Genomic DNA, 21,041 nt, shown 5'->3' on the forward strand with positions numbered 1-21,041 from the left:
AAATAGCGGATAGAGGGTAGCTGCGAGGAACATTCTTCCTTATCCCGTAAGCGCGAGTGAGAGAAGTAGAGAACGTGCGCCGTGAAGAGAGCGGAGTCTCACGAGAGCGAGGGAGAGCGTGAGAGAGGGAGCGAGAGCCAGATGGAGCAGGACAGAAATGCAGGGCGCGAGACCGCGCGACGCTTTCAGTCACCGCCCGATCCTCGGCGCGCACGGTTTTGGAGCGGGTGTTTCTCTATCGTGGGAAATAGAATCGGCGATTTAAATGGAAGTCTTTTGAGGGATGGGAATCGTGTGATTGGCGTACCGAATGCACGCGTCGGACGAAAGTAGAGCGGCGCGATCGTGCTGGAAAAATCGGCGATCGAAAGGCTGAGTGCGCGAGTATATCGCGATACCGAGACCTCGATGTGAAATTAACTTACAAAAGATGGAATGAGAATCGCAAGAGAGAACTGTGACTAAATTTCGTTACTATGTACAGGTGAAAACGTGCACGTGATTTAAATGCAGAAAAAATCGAGACCAATCGGAATATAAACGAATACTCTCATTAATCACGGTGTAAGAATTTTACGAAAACTTATTATCTTTCCTCTACTTTGATTTCAATCGTTTTTCATCGAAACGGTATCGATTCGTCGTCGAAGGCCTGCATCGATCATGTAGTCGCGAGGCGGTGTCTCAACTAGCGAGAAACTAAATCAGAAGTCGCGCGGGTGTGTTTCAGAATTAAGTGGTGCGAGTGGAACGACTTTTTTCACTCAGTGATTTTTAATTATTCAGGAACCTTTAGTGCATTCATACATGTGTAATGTGAATACACGGACAAATAACTCCGACTTTGTCTGCGGATTTGTCGTAGCGAAATGAAGGTGCATCTCTGCCAGACTAGGAGTAGTTAGGTGAGCAAGATTAAAAAAATATTCTCGTGTTACGTCAGCGGAAGGGCCTTTTTTTTAGAGGCCGGGGAAAATAATGCAGAATAATTTTTTAGTAGGTTATTACTACATTTTTAACTTGCTTTTTAATTAAGGTGATAAATATAATGTGTGTGAAATGTAGCACAAAATTCATATTCATACTTTGGATCTGACCAATCTAGAATTAATTTTTTTTTTAAGACAATAAGACATTAATGTTTTCAATTTTATAATTATTTAGATAATTGAGCTCAATATTGAATTAAACAATTCCTGAGTTAAAAGCAACTCAAAATGAAGAATTCCTATTAAATTAAGTTGTATGAATGTTAAAATAAAATTATAGAATTAATTAATTTTGATTACTATATGGAAATGCAAGAAGTTGCTTGTCAATCACGTTTTTAAGAAAAGTTTAATTGTAAATTAGTGAAAGAATTTTATTATACGAAACAGTCACTGAATTTTGAGACGACTATTGTGTAAAAATAGAAAATATAATTACACTTGATGATTTATAATTAAAAATTTAGTTCATGTATTTTCTTTAATTAAATGATACATCTCTTGTAAATTCATGCAATATTATCTGCATGATTAATAACGTAAAATACTTTTGTCCCCGGCCTCTGTAATAGCATTTAATTAATCCTTTGAACAGTGCATCTGTTTGGCTTTATGTTAATAGCGTTATATTGACAGTTCATATTATTATAGTTACAATTGTTACTGTTATAATCAGAAATTAACAGAGAGAATTATAAAATATAGATTAAGTAAAAATACACTGTTAATCTCTGTCACTAAAATAATAAGATACACGTGTAACACGTGTGACATATAATAAGTTCAATATTTTATCATTATTTATCATAAATGAGTCGCAACAATCGGCATAAAGTATATCATTTATGTTAATAATAACAGTAATAGAATTGAAAAATCAGACTAGCTATAATTAATCTCTTCATTATCAATGTATATAGTAAAAATTGTTAAAAATGTATTGTCTCTTTCGTTTCTTGGTTTTTAGCTTTCCACATTATTTTGAAAATTATTGAATATATAGAATAATAATATTAAAAATGGAACAATAAATTAAAAAGAAATTGGAAATTATCTACTTTAGACTAATAATTTTCATATTATTTTAGTCAGTTTATATCATTTTTGACAGTACCTTATTTATAATTTATTCATGTTATTTGTCTTATTTCAAGCTGGAAAGTTGACAGTAAGTCGAACTAGGAAGTTGAAAGTGATATAACCTTTTTAAATTCTCACGAGACACATTATCGACATATTTCGAAAAGGAATTGTTATAAATAATACGTTAAGAGAGATCGCGACACAACCTTTTATCGATCGTCAAAAACAAATTATATTCGGTTTTAAGTTTCTGTCTGATTTTTGAACATCGCCGGCTGCAGGATAAATAGAAAAGTGCGAGAAGGGTGCCTGAAAGTGGCGATCGACCCACCGACTGACCGACCGACCAACTGAAGGAGAAAATGCTATTTCGCTAATGGAAAGTCGGATCCACAAATCGGCGGTACCGCGGCGCTCGCTCGCCTCTTTGTCTTTTGGGCCCCGCATACTCCGGTTTTTCAATTTAAAACGACTTCTAAGGAGAACGAGGGTGAGGGGTCGTCCGATCGATATCGAGCGGGCCAAATGGCACCGGTAAATTGGAATTGTTACCGATAACGACGTTGTCAGAGACAGCCGTGGGTTCGCGTGTCCTTAGAAATCATTCCGCGTAATTCAAGTATAACTTTTACCAAGTACAGATCCTGTACGTGAACGTGCGAGGCAATATCAAAATCGGTTTCCTATTCGCGCGAAATCATTGTTGCGAACCTCGGGAAAGTGTCGAAGACTTTAAAGTTTCTACGTGATGGATTTTTTTTAAATAGTTTTAATTAATCTTGGTTGCTATATTTTATTCCTAAACTTTTGTATAATTGTACTTTTGCAACTCTTGTACTTTATATTATATAATTAAAGTACTCTTACACTTTAATATAATTTCTTAGCTGTAGTTTCTGTTGTGCTTCAAAATATGCGATAATATTCATAATTATATTACAACATCATAACCTTCTACAAAATAATTTTTATCAAAAATTAAAGCAAGACAATTTTTGTTAAAAAATATCAATGATTTTCTATTTATAAAACTAGGAAATCGTGCACTTTTTTTGAAAACATATTCCAGATGAGAAAACATATTTTCCACAATATGAGAATTTATAATTTATTATAGTATTATACTCACACATGTAAATCTTTTAATACATTTAATAAACCAATTATTGGATTTAATATTAAATTTTCAACAAAATTAGTTATTAAATTATGTATATATTAGAGTGTATAAATACAATTATATATGCAATTTGTACGTAAGAACAAGCAAAAAAATATAATATTGATTCTTTATTTATCAAAACATGAATGGTGTTTGCTTTTTATACTAACTATGTAAGATGTTTTCAAGATATAACAGAATGTTTGACTTAAAGACATAATTGAAGTGGTGTGTATGTTTTGATTCTTTCTATATAAAAGTTTTCCAATTCATATACATGATGAATTTTTGATTAGCTGTCCAGGTTAAATCGGCCAGAAAGTTCGTCGCAGCGTCAAAGCAAACTCATAAATCCTGTATCATTATTGCGACGTTCGTTAAGAAACTTCCGTTTCGGTCTTTAACATCGCCGAGTTGCCACGCGTTTCCAGTTTCGTCATATCGTACGGTTGATTCAGTGTACTGATCGCGCAGTTTCGCAGTTATGGCAACCGTAACGTCGCTTATTGCGAAAAGTTATGGCTTTGCCAGCGCATATACATTCGAACATGTATACGCGGAGAGATAAAGGAATTTTCGTAAATTTCGAAATTAACGTACGATAAAAGGATACCATCCAAGATTATATGCTCAAAGTGATGAAAGATGTGTTAACGTTAACGTGCGAACCGCGAAAACAGATTAAACTCGTCAAAAAGTTATAACATAAATTGTTCAAAGGATGTTTTGCTTCGCAAAATACGCTTTGCTTGCTCTTTTATAAATTCCATGGGAACCGATGCCGAGAATCACATCGATTAATTTGAATTGTTCGATCTACGAGAGATGCGGTTGCTTTCAGTAAAATACAATTATTAGTTATATTTCACAACTGTAAAATATTAAAACCGCTATCAGAACTGTCGAAAGTTTGCAAAATGTTCATTATTGAATACATCGTACAATACATCTTACATAATTTTTATGAAGTATTAAGTACACAACTTACTAAGTACTGAGTATAACAAACTCTCATTATTTACTTCAATCAAAAAGAATTTTAAGTCGATTTTTTATTATAAATTTAAGGTATAATCTTTCTAAAAAATTTTCTTAAAAAATATTTTAAGTTTATCAGATAATTATTCAAATTCAAATCAGAAGTTCTGAAACAGTTTGCATATGAAAAATCGCGACATATGCTTTTATATATAAGCACGGATAACATAGTTATAAAATAAAAAGTTAATTTGTGTATTTATTCTTTCTCCTCACGTTTTAATCATTATATTTTAATAATATTATTAATATGATTATTGGGATAGAAGGCGCGAGAAATATTTTGATGTTAGTTAGCAGTAAAGACTTTAATTGACCCTACACTGGCTATCATTATGATCGTCACGACAATACGACCATTGGTTTTGGTCAGATTAATCATCAAGACGTTTTGACCATGGGTTTTGGTTCTTATAATCTAAATTGATGTAATTTTGATGCTTATATATGTATACACAAGCATCCTCTCTATTTAAATAATTTAATTTATTAAATTATAAAAAATATTACCTCAGCCAGGATTCAAACCTGGAACTTTCCCATTCCATGTAGGGTGTCGTATATATCAATTCGACCACTGAAGCCTTTACTGGCGAGGTAAATACTACTTATTCGATTTTGATGTTAGATTCGTTATTTTACTTAATGAGAATATCTACTCTGCAACGGTAACTGATGCTGCGACATACCAGTGACGTAATAGAAAAGATTCTTTAATTCAGTAAAATTTACGGCACCGAACGTTCGCGTAAATTGTTGATACGTTCGAAAGTTCTCACAAATGCTGTCTGTCGATGCGTACTCATTCGCTTAACGCTTGGCATCCAATGATGAAGAGAGCTCAATTATGTAATTGTAACACGGAAAGTGCAACATCCGTGAGTATCATCGAATAAAAACTTACTACTACTCGAGCAAGAAAGAAATCGGTCACTTCGCGTCTGCTTTAATTTACTTTTTAAATTAATTGTCGGCAGTCAAATGTCTCTGCAATCATTTAGAAATATTAGATTTACAAATGTAGGAGATTTCTAAATACGCTTTCTTTACTTCTCTTTGAATAAACAACGTGTACAAAGATTTGTGGTTATGCCCGATTCAATAAGATTTTTTGATAATCTCGAAATTTGTGCTTAATAAAAATGTCGGAACTACCGAATCGTTAGTTTATACGATTATTTATACAGCTTTATAAAGCGTATTACAAAATAATAACAAAATTACATGATATGAGTTATCACTTTATCAGTGTTCTGTAAAAGTAACTTTGAAAATTGAATTAAATATTTTGAAATATTCTATTATAAAAAATCTCGGGTAGGTAGGTAATATTTTAGTAATCTTTCAACGTAATATTTTAAAAGGATGAAAAGTTGAGAGAGCGCTGTTTATTTAAAGTCATCTATTTATAAGTCTTTTCTACGTTATGACATGTTGTCGCGATCGTCGACAGCATGCGTTCGCGCACGACCATGATATAAAATCAGTCAAATAGCGGACTATTATTTTTCTAGCGCATCTCTCGCATGAATGACGTTGATCGCTAGACGCTTGACGATTTTTACCTGTGCTCTTGCGATAATGCTCCGACATAAAACGTGAAAGGTTGACACTTGTGATACAATAAAAGACGTACGTCTGTCCGTTGCTCCGACGGGAGATATATTGTTTGGATTTGCAAAAATTATTCCGGGAAAATAGTAACGAATGCCATACTTAAGCAATGATTCGATCGATGCAAAAATATTTCTATTTAATTTATTCCATTGAAAATTATTTCAAGTTCAAAGAATAGATATTAATTGTTATGAAGAGAAAAATATAAATTTATAAGCATTAAATTAAATCTTAACGGAATTTAACCTTGTCTTAAAATTTTTTGCTTCTTGAAAAATAATATAACGTACATTTAATTTTTAAACAAAAGAAATATCTATTTAATTTTATTAATTTTATTTTTAAATGTGTGTGAAATATTCATACTTATTTTCTTATTTTCCTTCTAAAGATATACATCAAAATAAGATCTGAAAATATTTTAGCTCTTAATAATATAAAATTAAAAATGTTTTGTTAAAATTAAATAAATTAAGAGAGAAAAAAGGGAGGAGGGAAAAAGAAGAGAGAGCGCTATTACTGAAGATTTGATTAATTATATATATATATATATAAAAGATAAAGAGAGAGAAATATAAAAACAGTAACTTTAGATACACCAAATTTTAGAAAGACAAACAAATAATAAAACTATATTTTCTAATTAAATTTAAATAACTTACATTTTAGCAGAAAATTTCAATTTTAAATTGGTACTAAAAATCTATTATTAAAGAATACATATTATATTCGAGGATTACTAAATCTGAACTTTGTAATTATAGATATAGAAATGGATTAAATATTCTAAGCTTTTGTGGTATCGCACACCTATTGTACCACAGCATTGTTAAGTAAATGTCGATGTAATATAATTTCTCGATGAGAAATTTGGGGGAGGAGGTCGGTTTAGAACCGCACAATATTGGAATGGTTTGCAGTTACGCAGGCGTTCTCGAGAAAACAGGGGATTCTCCACTCGTATTATCAGCGATAATTTGTAGCCTCATGATTTATGCGTAAATCCATGCTCAATCGATTATGCGTTACGGTGCAGTAGCGTAAAACACTCGTGAGAATATAATTTTCGATCGAATATCCGCCGTAGCTACGCACATTAATTACCACACTATAATTTTATCGTGTGCGTCCTTGTAATATGCTCACGACGCGCCTATTATTGTTCCATTAACGATGCGACGGCGATCGACCACACATGCGAAATCGATAGCTAATTTAGAGGTGCTCATAGCTGCGAGATAGTCGACGTTTATTAATTGCGTTTTATTCGTTATCACTATTTTTTTTTCTCCTCGCGTGAGGTATTCTGAATATTGTGATCCCCGAAAATTTGCCCGCAGGAATTGTTCCTCGACAAAACGTTCGATCACAGTATCTTTATAAACAAAGCTTTACTCTACTAGAAATATAATATAACATCAAAGATATTTCAAGTTGAATACTAAATAATAGTTGACAAATAATAGTTAAGAGTCAAATTTTAAGAAAAAAATTGTTTTGTCAAATTTGTCGAAAAATTTATAGGTCTATCATCATTCGACAAATTGTTCGACAAATTTTATTGGCAACGATTATAATTAGCGCCATATTGTGATATTAATTGATTAACGTTTTGAATAAAAATTATATTTGCAATTTATCAATTTTCAGTAAATACGAATTTACGATTATATTGATAGAATATTGATAGATGTTCACGCTTTATACATTTCGTGGTTACTATTAATTTTACTAATGATGAAGATTGATTGCGTATGAATTCCAAATTGGAGTCAGCGACATTTCGGAATTCAACTTCGGACCGAAGTTACCACCGCTGAGAAGGAAAACGAAGTTGTCCCCTCCTCCCCTTCCCCCTTTGGCATGAACTATAATTAGTTTATCAAGAACTGTTAGCAGTGCTCGCGCAATTCTCTCTGTAAGCAAGCTGTGCAAAATGTGCCAGGCTTGATCTTGTCCTACTCTTTCAGTGATCCAACGAATTTCCTAATGTATTAATTTATTACGCGATACTTGATTTATATTGGAAAGTGGAACTTCAACATTAGCTAATATTATTTCTTGCGGATGAATTTCCAAGAATTTGCTTTTCCAAGTTCTTTAGCGCGCTTAAGTACACTAGGTACTATAATTTCATAACTTGAAATCAAACAGCTGACGAAAATTAAGGTCTTAGCTAGCAGAATAGATTTAATAAATTTAATTATTTTAGTTACACTTGTTAAACAAACCCACTGTATTTTAAATTAAAAAATTCATTAAATTAAAAAAATTTAATTAAAAACAAATCTGTATATATTATTTCTTTAAAGTTATATTATTGCTAAATTGCATTTTTCCCGATCTTTCTCTCTCTCTCTCTCTCTCATTTCAGAGAAATCTTTATTTTTAAATAATTGATTGTTACAAAGCCGATGCAAATTATTACGCCATCATATTTAGATGTAAATTCATATACTCTACTTCACATTTTTTTCAATTATCCTCTGCCACGCTGCTCCACTAGTCGCATCTGTTAAAAAAATTTTTAAAGTAAATTAAAAGTTAAGACTGTTCGTTGTTTAATGATTTCCGCAGAGTGCACTCTCGGGAACATGTTTACCTCGCGTAACTCGCTATACATTCTTGTTATTCATTAAAAACATGTCTTTTCATGATAATCACACCGCGCGGAGATTTCGTTTAGGTTCCCGCTTATTCTTCGATTCGTCGCGGCAATTTGAAGATAGGGGTTTATACATCTAAATAATATTAATTAAATTATTTAGAGATATCTTTCCTCCTTGAAAAACAGAGTAATATTTTGCTTTATGCGACCGAGAGAGTTAGCTATGGCGCAATCAGACCAAAACGCTGCGGGAAATCTAGTTGCCCGTGTCATGTCTTGGATTTATCACCATATATTTCTTACTAGAGAACTATACATCTCAGCCTTATGCAAAAATGCATCATATATGATACTAATATGAAAAAGAAAATTTCTCCTTAAGTTACATCAGTAAAGAGGTCTCTTTTGCTTTTTTAATCTAATTTGAAAAAGTGTAACAAAGAAGGCAGAAGTAGAGATGAAGAGAATACATTAATAGCAAAATAAATGAATGGTCAATTTACCACAATAATAATTAATAAACGAGTATTATTATTTATTTGGAGAGTATTTAATATTCTCCAAATACTAGAGAGTATTTAATAATATTCTAATAGATAATAAATATCATATAGTTTTTCTCTTAAAACTAAGATATTGTAATTTGATCTCTTTATAACGAGTAGAAATTGGTCAATGTGAATAAGGCAAATAGTAATAATAAAAGTAATAAAGTCACTTATATAAGTTCTTGATATATATTAAATATTAACTAATCTTTTAATTAATTTTATTTTATAAACGTAATTTATATTCATAAATTAATTTTACGAAGACATATCAAGAGACTCTTTTTAAAACATTTTTTAAATATAGGGAATAGTGAGCGAAAAAAGTGCTGCTAAAAAAAAATTGCTTCGTCGTTCAAGAGAATTTTTAATTTTCATCATATGTGCTCGCGAAGGCTTTTATTAGCGTTACGCTATCTCTTTCACCGTTCTTTTTACCAAAAGTCAGAAAATGATCATTTTTGCCACAGAACTCTTGAAAGACAAATTCTTAAAATTCTAAAGCACGGATGATGTAAAGCGAGGAAAATTTTGTGGCATGTACCTCTCAAGATCAGGCAATGGCATGACACGATCGGCATGTCAAGATTCGCAAGATACTCTATATCTTGCGAACCCTATCTCTATAGGGATGAGAGAAAAAGGAGTACTTTTAACCGTCACAAAGGTGTAACGGATCGTTGCGGTTATGGCGGTAAAAGAGTAACATGCTGTGCACGGAATGACCCCGAGTTCCTGTTTCAAATCCGGGTCGTTGTGGATATTTGTCACGAAACAAGGAATTCATGACGCAACAGTGGGCGTCCCTATCGCTCGTGAGATTCTGCAACAACTGTCGACATTATCATATTCAAATAGAGAAATCTTTCTTCGTCAAAATTTATAAACAATGTCAGTATACTACAAATAAATTTAAAAAACGGATTTCTTTTCCAAAGCTAGTTCAATCAATTAATGTATCTTGACTAATATTTTCAAAGTCGGTAGATTGTATTATATTAGTTTTATATTAATCGCTTAAGGTGAATGTAATGCATGGACAGTCAATGGACACGTACCTATGTCTGGACACCTTTATCATTTAGTCTTTAAATAAGTATATAACGTGAATTAACGTTTGGATACTATAACTATAAAGTTTCAAAATACAAGAAAAATATGTTTATCTTTGAGTTTAATTTGCATTATTTAAGGACTAAAATGATAAAGGTGTCCAAACATAGGTACGTGTCTACTGACTGTCCAGGCATTGGTACATTTACCTTAACAGTAATTATTTGCAGGCAACTATTATTTAATTGTCACTATGCGGAAACAATTCATGAAAAAGTTCAAATTTCTCCTCTAATAAATTAAGACTGTTCTAAACGTTTAAAAACGCATTTTTGCGGTCGGATTCGCCTCGCGAGCTTATTTTTCGTGTCCGCCACCGCTATCCCGAAATTACTTCTTGAGTTTGCCCACCACACCGTGCTCGGTATGTTCGCGCATGTGGCGGCTTAAGACGTCGTTCAGTTTGCAATTTTCGTCGCTGTGCTTTTACTGCATGGCCACTGCACCCCGGAGTACTGCAGAATTGCTGAACCAACTAACGAAACTTTGCTCCTTAAGGACTTCCGAGGACTTTTCTTTCATCGACAGCCTTTTCTACCCGCAGAGTCAAGAGAGACTAGCCATTTTCTTTAGAAAATTGTCCGTCATTTCAATTATATGTTTGACCATTTGTGGAAAAATATTTCACCTTCTACAATTTCTTCGTTAGACTGACAACGAGTTATTTTAAATATACCTTTAATTTTATTCAGATAAAATAGTCTAAAATCAAATAGAATATATCTATTTTTCTTTTCTTAAATTATATTTCAGATTATAACAATTCAAATCTTTCAAAAAGCTTTTCACTAACTTGTTTACTCTAAGTATTTACGTTTTTAAAACATATTACTGCTTATACAATAAAAAAACATGTAAAATATTCAAAACAGGCAAGTGTTAAATTATTATGTTTTACACATGTCTCTAATGTATATCTTACTGTAATTTTAAGTTTTACTCCGTAAATTTTATTTATGTTATATCTTAAAATAAGAAGACTCATTTATTCATAACTAAGTACATGAAAAGTTCTCTAATTTGATAGAAATATAACATTTTCGTGGAAATGTCTTCAACTGTTTTAACGGATTCTCAACATTCTCGCCACGTCCGCGTTTTAAAATCCACTTCGAAAAGTTTCGGATCTAGTTCGACTATTAGTATCCGTCGGTGAAAGCGTTTCTCGCGCTGTGTTAATTGATACTAAAAGTTACACATTTTGTGTGAGAACTGATACGTTACCGTATCAGAAACGCGAGAAAAGACTTGTCTGTGTAAAAAGCTTTTTTCTTTCGCATTCGATTTGAAATCCGTGTAAACAGTTGTCTAAAATATTATATCCTTTTTCTTATTTTTAATTAAAAATATCTCTCAGATTTCAGGTTTATTCGCGTCAATATAGGTTTATCAGTTTCGAACTACTCGGTTTTCGTGGAAGTAATAACAAATTGTTGTTTAACTATAGCTTTTATCCAAAATCAATTATATGGCGAAAAAAGTTTTTCTATTCACGGCGTACACGCATATTAAAAATGAGACACAAAGTATGCTTTATTTATAAAATAGTGATATCAGTTAGCAAAAATAAAATTTTTATTTATGCTATTATTCTTATCGTATATGAACATAGTAGATTGCTTTTTTTAATAAATTTATGAAAAAAGAATAAAATAAAATGTTCGATTTTATATTAAATACTTTTACGAAATTATCGATTTCTCTAAATAAAGAAAATTTGTATCACTATTCTATACTTTAAACGTATAAAATATTTGTGTGTATTTCAATATGCACAATATTTGTTATTTCAATTCGCGCAGTTTACAAACATACACACAAATCGATATTGCTTCTTCCATAATACAATACAAATACAATAACGAACCAAATATTAGTTGGAAATAAAGCAGTAGTGTAAGATATATAGAAATTTTTAATATTTATGTAATATACTTTACTTTAAGCAAGCTGTTTAAGCAAGCTTACTAAAGCTGTGGTATAATAAGCTTTTAGAAAAATATGAAAACTCTAGTAATAAACAACATGGTTCACGTATATAAAAAAGGAATGTAAATATTTCGTGAGAAGAAAATTTAAAAAATACAAAAGTAACTCTCTAAATCTGAATCAGTGAATAGTCATTGATATCCAGTGACTATTCACTGATTCAGATTTAGAGAGAAAATTCGCATTTTACAATATTTTCGATATCGAATTACATGCAATTTTATTCTCTGCTTTACTATATATATAATTTCTAGATAATAGCGTACAGTAATATTGGCATTTCTAATATAGTTTTAAGCTTTAAGAATAACTCTGGATAACTGATATAAATCGGTTTCAGGATAATTTAAGAGAGATTTATCCAATTTTACAAATCTTAAAAAGCAGGCAGATAATGTGAGCTTCTCTCTGCTTCACTCTCTTGGCTTCCACTCACTACTCATTTAATATTTACAGTATTTGCAATTCGATTTCATATTATCGCTCGGTGGTACCTTTATTACACCGACATTATCGGAGCCAGCCACTAACTGCAGTCATCGGTAGTTAGAGTCGAACCTCAAACTCCATTAGCCAGTCTAATAATGTTCCCGCAGAGAGAAGCGTTTTTGTCCACGCCGCCAAATGACTGAATCGTCATTGTGGATTATATAGACGGTTGCTGGTGCAATTTTCCGAGAATAATACGACATCGAATTTCGCATCCCGTAAATCGAATGCAAATATTGATCGTCGCGCGGATTTCGATTAGACGCGCACGAGGGACGCGACTTTTACTTCGGCGTCTCACATTTCGCGTTATCCGACCAATTTCCCCCCCCCCCCATTAACAAAAGGAACTCACGGCGCCTTTTGACTCTGCTGAAAGTTGTCGCGCGTTAATATCTCGCGGCGAAAACTTAGTTTTCATTTCCTGACGAGGCTGGAGACCGAGGATGCACAGACATAACGAGTACCGCTGTATTTCCGTCTTAAACTTAATTCAGATTATCTGACACCCGTTGCCCGTTGCAAACGCAGATTCTGCCAATTTATAAACGCGCGCGTAGTCGTTGAAATAAAAACGTGAAAATGAGATGCGATAAGCAAGCACTAAGTATATCTCGTTAAACTTGACATTATTGAAGAAAGAAGGAGAAGGCACTTTATGCTAATACTGATAAAACAAATCTTATTATGGAAATAAAAGTTTGAAGATAGATAATGAAATCATGTAATAATTTTTCTACGACTTTTTCTAACATACGACAAATCGCTAGTAATATAAACTTAATAATGAAAGATATAATTTTATATATACAATAGATATTATGTTTCCTTCGCGCATGGTATTTGCAAGTATGAGGAATATTATAATATTAGAGAGTGGGATTAATTTTAATAGTAATTTTTAGATAATGTAAAATATTTATATCTAAATTTATAACTAAAAAATACTGAGAAGTACTAAAGAGTTTAATCTCTAGGTACATTATTAAAAATAACAATAGACCACATCTATTAAAAACTCAAAAGTTCGTGTTTTATTTTAGTCATACTTATTATCTTTCTGTAAGCAATCATAATTTTTGACAGTAGTCAAAATGTCGTGATTTATTTATGATTTCAGCATTTTATTCTATTCGTGAACATGAAGCATTTTTTGTTTAAAGTATCAGATTATAGAGGTGAACCATGTATTTTATCGTAACGGGTTTTATTGAATTTCTGTAATGAATTTAACATCGTTCTTTCTTGCGCGTATAGTCAGGACTACTTATCGCTGAATTTAAATTTTTAATAAGATTGAAATTGCTTTGAGTTGGTCGGATTAACCGAGATAGATTCAACGAGCACCAATAGAGAGACGGATCCGAGGAATTGATTTTTTAACGGGCTGTGCGATTTAACGCGATTTTATGTTTGAGCTGGTTGCGCTGGGATGGTATGGTTATGTCTATTTACGTGACTAGACGTTAAGCATTTTGCACGGTTCGCTTGTGGTATAAGAATGGACGAGTCGGAGCCGGTGTTCGCATAAATTTTTCTATCTAGGAAATTGCCGTTTTTCTCTCGTTCCACCTTCGTCTTCCTGTCGTCCGTCGAACTCAGATATGCTAATAGTTCGCTACCTTACTTTCATCGTCGTGGGAAATAAATCTCATTTGCGACCTGTGCTTTAAGGGACCGTGAATTAAAGGCGGAAACACACGCACACATAGACGCACGCACGCACAAAAACGTCGTGAACAATCTTTGAAAATCTGGAATTATTACTATAATTTTATGTAAGCTTCGATGTGAATTTATCTAAAGATAGGAATTCAAATTCTGTTACCAAAAATCTTTTCGTTACGTGTTAGTCAGTATTGCACATCTAACATTAGTTTATTATTAATAAATATCATACATCTTTGTAATATGATATTTGCAACACAATCAATAACGAGATTTATGCAATTTCTTTTTTTTTCATTTTCAAAATATTGTCAATGAACACATGATATTGAAATTTCTATCTAAATACGTATAGTTTTCGATTTCACGTCAAAACAACAGTCAATCTTGCCACAATTTCTGCATGAACTACGAAGATTCGCTGCGAATTCGCTGCGGTATTTTCTTCGTGGCGTTACCATAAGCTGATTTGCAACTTCGTGGGGAGTCCATCGAGCTCAGATCCAGCGGTTATGCAGACCCGATTCTGGTCTACCAACTTCTCGCGGGCGGTATAATGCTGCGGCGATAAGACTAATGTAACTTAGGTCACGTACCATCATAGCACATTGAGATATCTCGATGAGTATCCCTGCTTGTATTCATATCCGCCGTATAGATTATGCGCATACATAGATACATGTAGTTTAGGTAACTACTTACTTTCAACTGACTACATGACACCGAAGTGTAAGCGATGTAATGTCGAGGACAAAGTATCATGAGGGATGGCGATTTAAGACAGACAGCCACATGATTAACGATTTCTCCCTTCGGGATTGATCCTCTCAAAACCAATTCGAGTACTAAAATTTATTTCCTTAGCGCGAAGGGAATTTTAGTTTAATTGTTCACACGCGTTAGGGCCAAAGCACATATTACAGTCGTAATAGTCGTGGACGTAAGTAACGCACAAGCTTTGGCGTATCCTGATCTGTCAGGTCGGGGACTACGACCGTCGTATATCGCTACGCCATGTTATGTGCTTTGGCCCTTACTTGCTGCAACGACGTTATTCCCTCCGTTGAATTAATTGCTAATTAAATTACGCACATCGATTTTAGCTTATATACCCCTTGGTGTGTTATCGCTGTGATCAAGCGAATATTGTGGTTTATTATTCCATTTAACTAATTTTTAATTGTCACATGAAAAATGATGTCTCTTAGGCCTGTCAGGACCGTTTTAAGGTTAATATTTAAACAATAAAGATTGTGATAAATTTATCAAAGTAAAAAATAATTATACATGATGCTGAATGTAATATATATAAGTAAGATATCTAATAAGTAAATAGAGTTAAAATGAGTAATTAAAACTAAAGATATATCCAATATCCAATATTCTTCTATCTTAAAAATTGTTATGAGTAATAATAAAGATCCGCCTGCTCCGCAAAATAAAGAAATGGATTTTCTAATCGCGGCTTTACGCTTGACGCCGTGACAATCACAATTGTTTTCGATTTCAGTCGACAATTGTTTTTACGGTGACATGTAAAAAGGGAAAAAATAGGTTATTTACGAACGCCTACATCGCCTACTTCACCTACATCGGTGTTAATACGGGAAGTAGAGCGATCTAATGAAAAGTCTACGAACGACAAATCCTAAATCGTTTTCAATCATACGTTGGATCATTAGCAGGAACTGCTATACGAACACCGCGGTTAAAAATAGGACGCTTTTCGACCACTGAGCACAGAGTTCGGAAACAATACGCAAACCCTCCAGGGCAGTATATTACGCCGTATTGATTGCGAATGTACTGTCGAAAGTCTGGCGGGCAAAATAAACGATATAATTTTGGATATAATTTCGACGGATTAGCGTAACCATATAATACAGTTGAAATTATGAACCCGCAAGATAAATTATTATGCGCTCCAATAAATAATGAGTGAGAATTATTATAGACATTTCGCGATATTCCAAGATTCTTTCATCTATATTTTTTAATCAATTTAGTCGATATTTTCTTCCCAGAAATCTGTTTGATCGTTATATGGCTTTTCAAGATTCGATTTTTTAATATTTTTATAATTAATCTTTAACTTAAAACTGTGCTAAAGTGAGTTCTTTTTGTAATAGTAAATCTATGAACTAGAATATCTGTCTGTATGTTCCCTATAGGCTAACACGAAATCTGGACATCCCACATCCTCCCCCTGATTTCATCCCCTTGACACTTTGTAATAATTTAAGCTTAGTGCATTATTATATGTATCTAGAAAGCCCGGACAACGCCGGGTAGTTTAAGCTAGCGAAGAAAACTTAGTTAATTTTGCACTTTATAACACTTTTGCACTAAATATTAACTTATAAAATTCCATGGAGTTTCAGTTGTTAATAATTCAAAAACTATTAGTGTTTCAATATTCTTGTTAAGAGAAAAGTTGAAATTGATCAAAGACCGTAAATAAAAGAAAGTATGAGCAGCTTTTGAGAGATGTGTTATTTATATTTATCAGTTTTCTGGTTATGACATGACGATGTGGCATCCGGAACGAGAGTTATTACGACAGGGATTATAAATAATAATGTAAGTTATGAATACATTATAATTAATAAATATTAATAATATGTTAATTATCAGTTCTAAGAAAGACAATGAAGACTATTGACAACAAATAAATATAAAGATTGTAGAATAATTAATATTAGTATGCCATCACAAATTGTAAACTAAAAATATTTATTTGTTGCTCTGTATTCTCGATATGAAATCATAATCATAAGGGAAAAGATGCACCATAATGGTATGGAATAAATCTTAGGTGCAAGTCTTCTAGAGAGAATTTTTTGAATTAAAGATATGTGAATGCAGGGAATATGCATTTCGCATTTTGATGTAAGGTGGAGATACACTCGACGGAGGAAATAAATGATGGGCATTTCCATAAAAAATCAATTCGCGATATATTTTTATCGTGGCGTATATTACCGATTTCGTTGAAGTGCTCGAAAAGTTTTCTTATAGCCACTTAAATCTTTTTTCACACGGATTGATTTGCTGCCCTACCTTGCAAGATACTTTTCGCGGAGCGTATTTAAAAGTTTTCAAATAAAACGCTTCACAAATGGTGATGTCTTCAAGCTTGCAAGTGAATGCAATTCTGTTGTTGCACATCATCTTATTCGCGAATTCTCGAATCGCATTTAACGCGCAGAATAAATGCAAGAATGATTGGCTCGATGTAAAGTATGTGCAATGACAAAGATTGTATATTATAAAATCGTATATTGACAAAAAATGTCAAGCTATTATTTAGATAAAATATATTATGATAAATTCAACTACATAAATTTGTAGTATGTTACTTAAAATACTTATACATATCTCGATTGCAAATATCATTCGGCGTTACTACGATATTTATATTCTAACTTTTTGAGAAATATTTTGGAATATATAATTTAAGATTTAAGAATATCTTTTTTTAAATGAAATTCCACTTTTACATTAGTTATGTATATCATAGGTTTTAAAATAAAATCCATTTGTGTCTCTTATAGTAATTGTAAACTACAATTATTGCAATATACACTGTTTCAATTTTAATTTTAATTATTATAAGAATCTTGTCTATATGTAAATTAATTTTATATATATACATATATTTACATAGTATAAATGTACATGGTCATTTTATATACATTTTATACAATATAGCGTATCCACATCACCTATTCGTACTATAATTTCCGATTAATAAAGCCATTTAATTGATTGGGACAGTCGTTTATCTAGGATAAATTAAAGAAAAAAATTTTATCTCTCTTTTTCAAAAGAGAACAATATGAAGAATGCATCAGGAATTTCAATAATACACAATCCACCGTGAAAATTAATTTTAAATCAAAAGTTAATTAAATATGCTATAGTATACTTTAGTATAGTATACTAAATTTGATAATTAAGTAAAATCTTTGATAATTCAACGAAATTACTGACTACGTTGTTAAATATAAAAAATGTAAACGTCTATCCTAATGTAATTATTTGTGATTTTATAAAAGCAAATATGTGCGAAACAGGACATAGTAACTACTACTTCAATTGTATGAAATTAAATATTCATGAATTTTACTTAAAACTTTCATTATATTGAGCAATGTGCATAGAATTACTAATTCGATTTATAAGACAAGACGTGACTTGCAGCCGATCATTGATTCTGCTCATAATATTTTGATTTCGTAGGTTTGCGAGAATATAGGGCTCAGAATATACAGCTTCTATGCTTCGATAGATGTGTTCACTATCGAAGCATCGAGGTTCCCGCTGAGGTTTGCAAGTTGTTCTGGTGTTACCGGCACGATCGAAAGTTACGGGGCTACCCGTCGATCGAGGACACGACGGCTTAATTGGCAAGTTGCCTCCGGCGGTACCTGATGAAAGAGTCGGTGATGTCTTTCTCGTGCTTGGGTCGAAGCGGTAATCGGGTTGAAAAAGATTGCCCACTATTTTGGAGCGCCCAACTTTTAATTGCGTGGTACTTCTAATTGAATCGAATTGGATTGCTTCCAAAATGAGTACCAGATATAGACTTTACGAGACAATAACAATCGTATAGCTAGTCTTTATGTGGTAGCCCAATAAAACACTTTAATAGCGTATTCCTTGACTAGTTTGGAATTTATTTTTCTTGTTAACACAGTTCTTAAATTAAATATGTTTGCAAATTAAAGAGTTGTATAAACACGTAAAATATAAATAAATATATAAATTTTACTTCTTATTCAAATTTAAATTAATTTCTTTGCTTTAATAAAATTTTTATCTAATATTTTAGTCACACAACATTTAATGTTGAGAAAAACAATTATTTATTCTAATTTCGACAAATAATGGGCACTTTTCATCAAGTTTTTACTAACCAAACTTAATTCAGGGTTTATTTCACAAGAAGTCTTTGTTATTAAAATATTTTCCCTAGTTAGTAGTCGCATATATCATTACTACGTGCATGTAAAATATGAATAAAGGTCAATTCAGACAAACTTGCACAGATGCATAAGCATATGCATAAAGAAATGGATTGGTCTATTTCCTTATGCACATGTATATGGACCAATCAATTTTCTTATGTTTATGTTTATGCGCTATGCAAGTTTGTCTGGATAGACCTTAAGAATGCACACAACGTATCTGTTTTGATTTTCAAAGAATTACGCCATGTTCCAAATAAGTTTATGTTATTGCACAAACTGTACAGTTGCAATAAAAATATTACGAGACGAGACATCATAATATCTTCCTCTTGTCCGGTATCGGAAAATCGAAACGTCAAAAATATCGTAAGTACTCCGAAAATATCCCAACTCGCTGACGACCGTTTTACAGGGCTGCACAATTTTGTCATATAATGTTTAGACTCTTGAAAATACAATTATTTTTGTAGCGCGTATAAATGTTAACATGCTGTACTCATATGGTTATGTATTGTGTCAAAAATTATTATAGTTTTATCATTGTTTCAATGTTACAAATTTATAATTATTATCATCTAAAATGTTTTTTTGTTTCTCGTATTATATGACACTCTTTATATATCTAGAAATATATCTTGAGATATTGTTAGAAGTGCATTTAAATAATTGTATATTTATTGTCTTTTTAAATAATTACACAGTAACTATTCAATTATTCTATTTCAGAAGGTTCTAACTAGATACTAGATTTTAATTTAAGTACTAGGTTCTAATTAAAGTCTAATTACTATACATATTAATTAATAGTATCCATATTGGATTATGATAGCAGAATTGATAAATTACAAGCAACTTTTTACGTTGTACATTAAAATAATTAAATTTTTCATGTAGTATTGGATGTATTTGAGAAATATTGTAAAATATGCGCGAATAAAGTCTCTTTTTGGTTTATAAAATAATAACTAATTGTGATTAACAGTCATAAAGTACACATTTTCACTGGAAATGTAGAATATATTTAGATTGAATTATACCGTTGTTTATTAATAAAAAAACCAAGAGAGACGATGCATTTTATAAATTAACTATAACGAACGCAAATCTGCGAAAATATTTATTTTTTATATTCGATATATATATATACAGGCATATATCCTATATTTAATGTAATGATAAATCAAATTTGAAAGATATTTAATAAGAGTTTATATAAAAAGATTTAAAAAGGATGTTAAGTAAACTTTTATGTTATTGCGAGCAAAATAGTTTTTAAATATCTAAATATTTCGACGTACATTTGTGGACAACTCGGAAATGAAATGGTCGGAAAATTTCACGACTGTGGCGTTAATATCTTTCACTTTTGCGAGCATGAATGAAGGAAATGGTGAAAATATCGGCGCCGTCCGTCGCAATCGCGATTTTTCGCTGTCCCGTTTACCACGAGTTATTGCTTCCGATAGCGCATCGTCATTCAGGTTCATATTTTTGGCGTTCACGGATGCGCGATTAAAGCCCGTGGAAGCAAACAATGAGCAAGATTTCAGGGATCTATATGTCGGCTAGCCGGTCGCAAGAGTCTCGCATAACTTGTACGTACAACGTTAACGTATGGCAGCATAAAGGCGCTTGGACGAACTCCAAATTCGCTGTACAGCGATGCCTTGATGCTAATCAGGGAACGTTGCAATAACGTAACATGCACTTATGCGTTTTATTTTTCGCGTATAAGAAGATATTTGTCAGCTAAACTATAACTGT

General features: G+C 32.1%; 1 long non-coding RNA gene across 1 annotated transcript in view; it reads left to right on the forward strand.

The window, feature by feature from the left end:
* Nucleotides 1–203: 203 nt before the first annotated feature.
* Nucleotides 204–21,041, forward strand: part of LOC139781758 (uncharacterized) — a 63,369-nt gene continuing 42,531 nt past the window's right edge. The window contains exon 1 of the long non-coding RNA XR_011720661.1: nucleotides 204–905. This is a non-coding gene — a long non-coding RNA (uncharacterized lncRNA). The remainder of the gene's footprint in view (nucleotides 906–21,041) is intronic.

The sequence above is a fragment of the Temnothorax nylanderi genome, unplaced genomic scaffold, assembly GCF_030848795.1.
Source record: "Temnothorax nylanderi isolate EJ_2023f unplaced genomic scaffold, tnyl_v1.0 TNYL_tig0360_pilon, whole genome shotgun sequence".
Taxonomy (NCBI): Eukaryota; Metazoa; Arthropoda; class Insecta; order Hymenoptera; family Formicidae; genus Temnothorax; species Temnothorax nylanderi.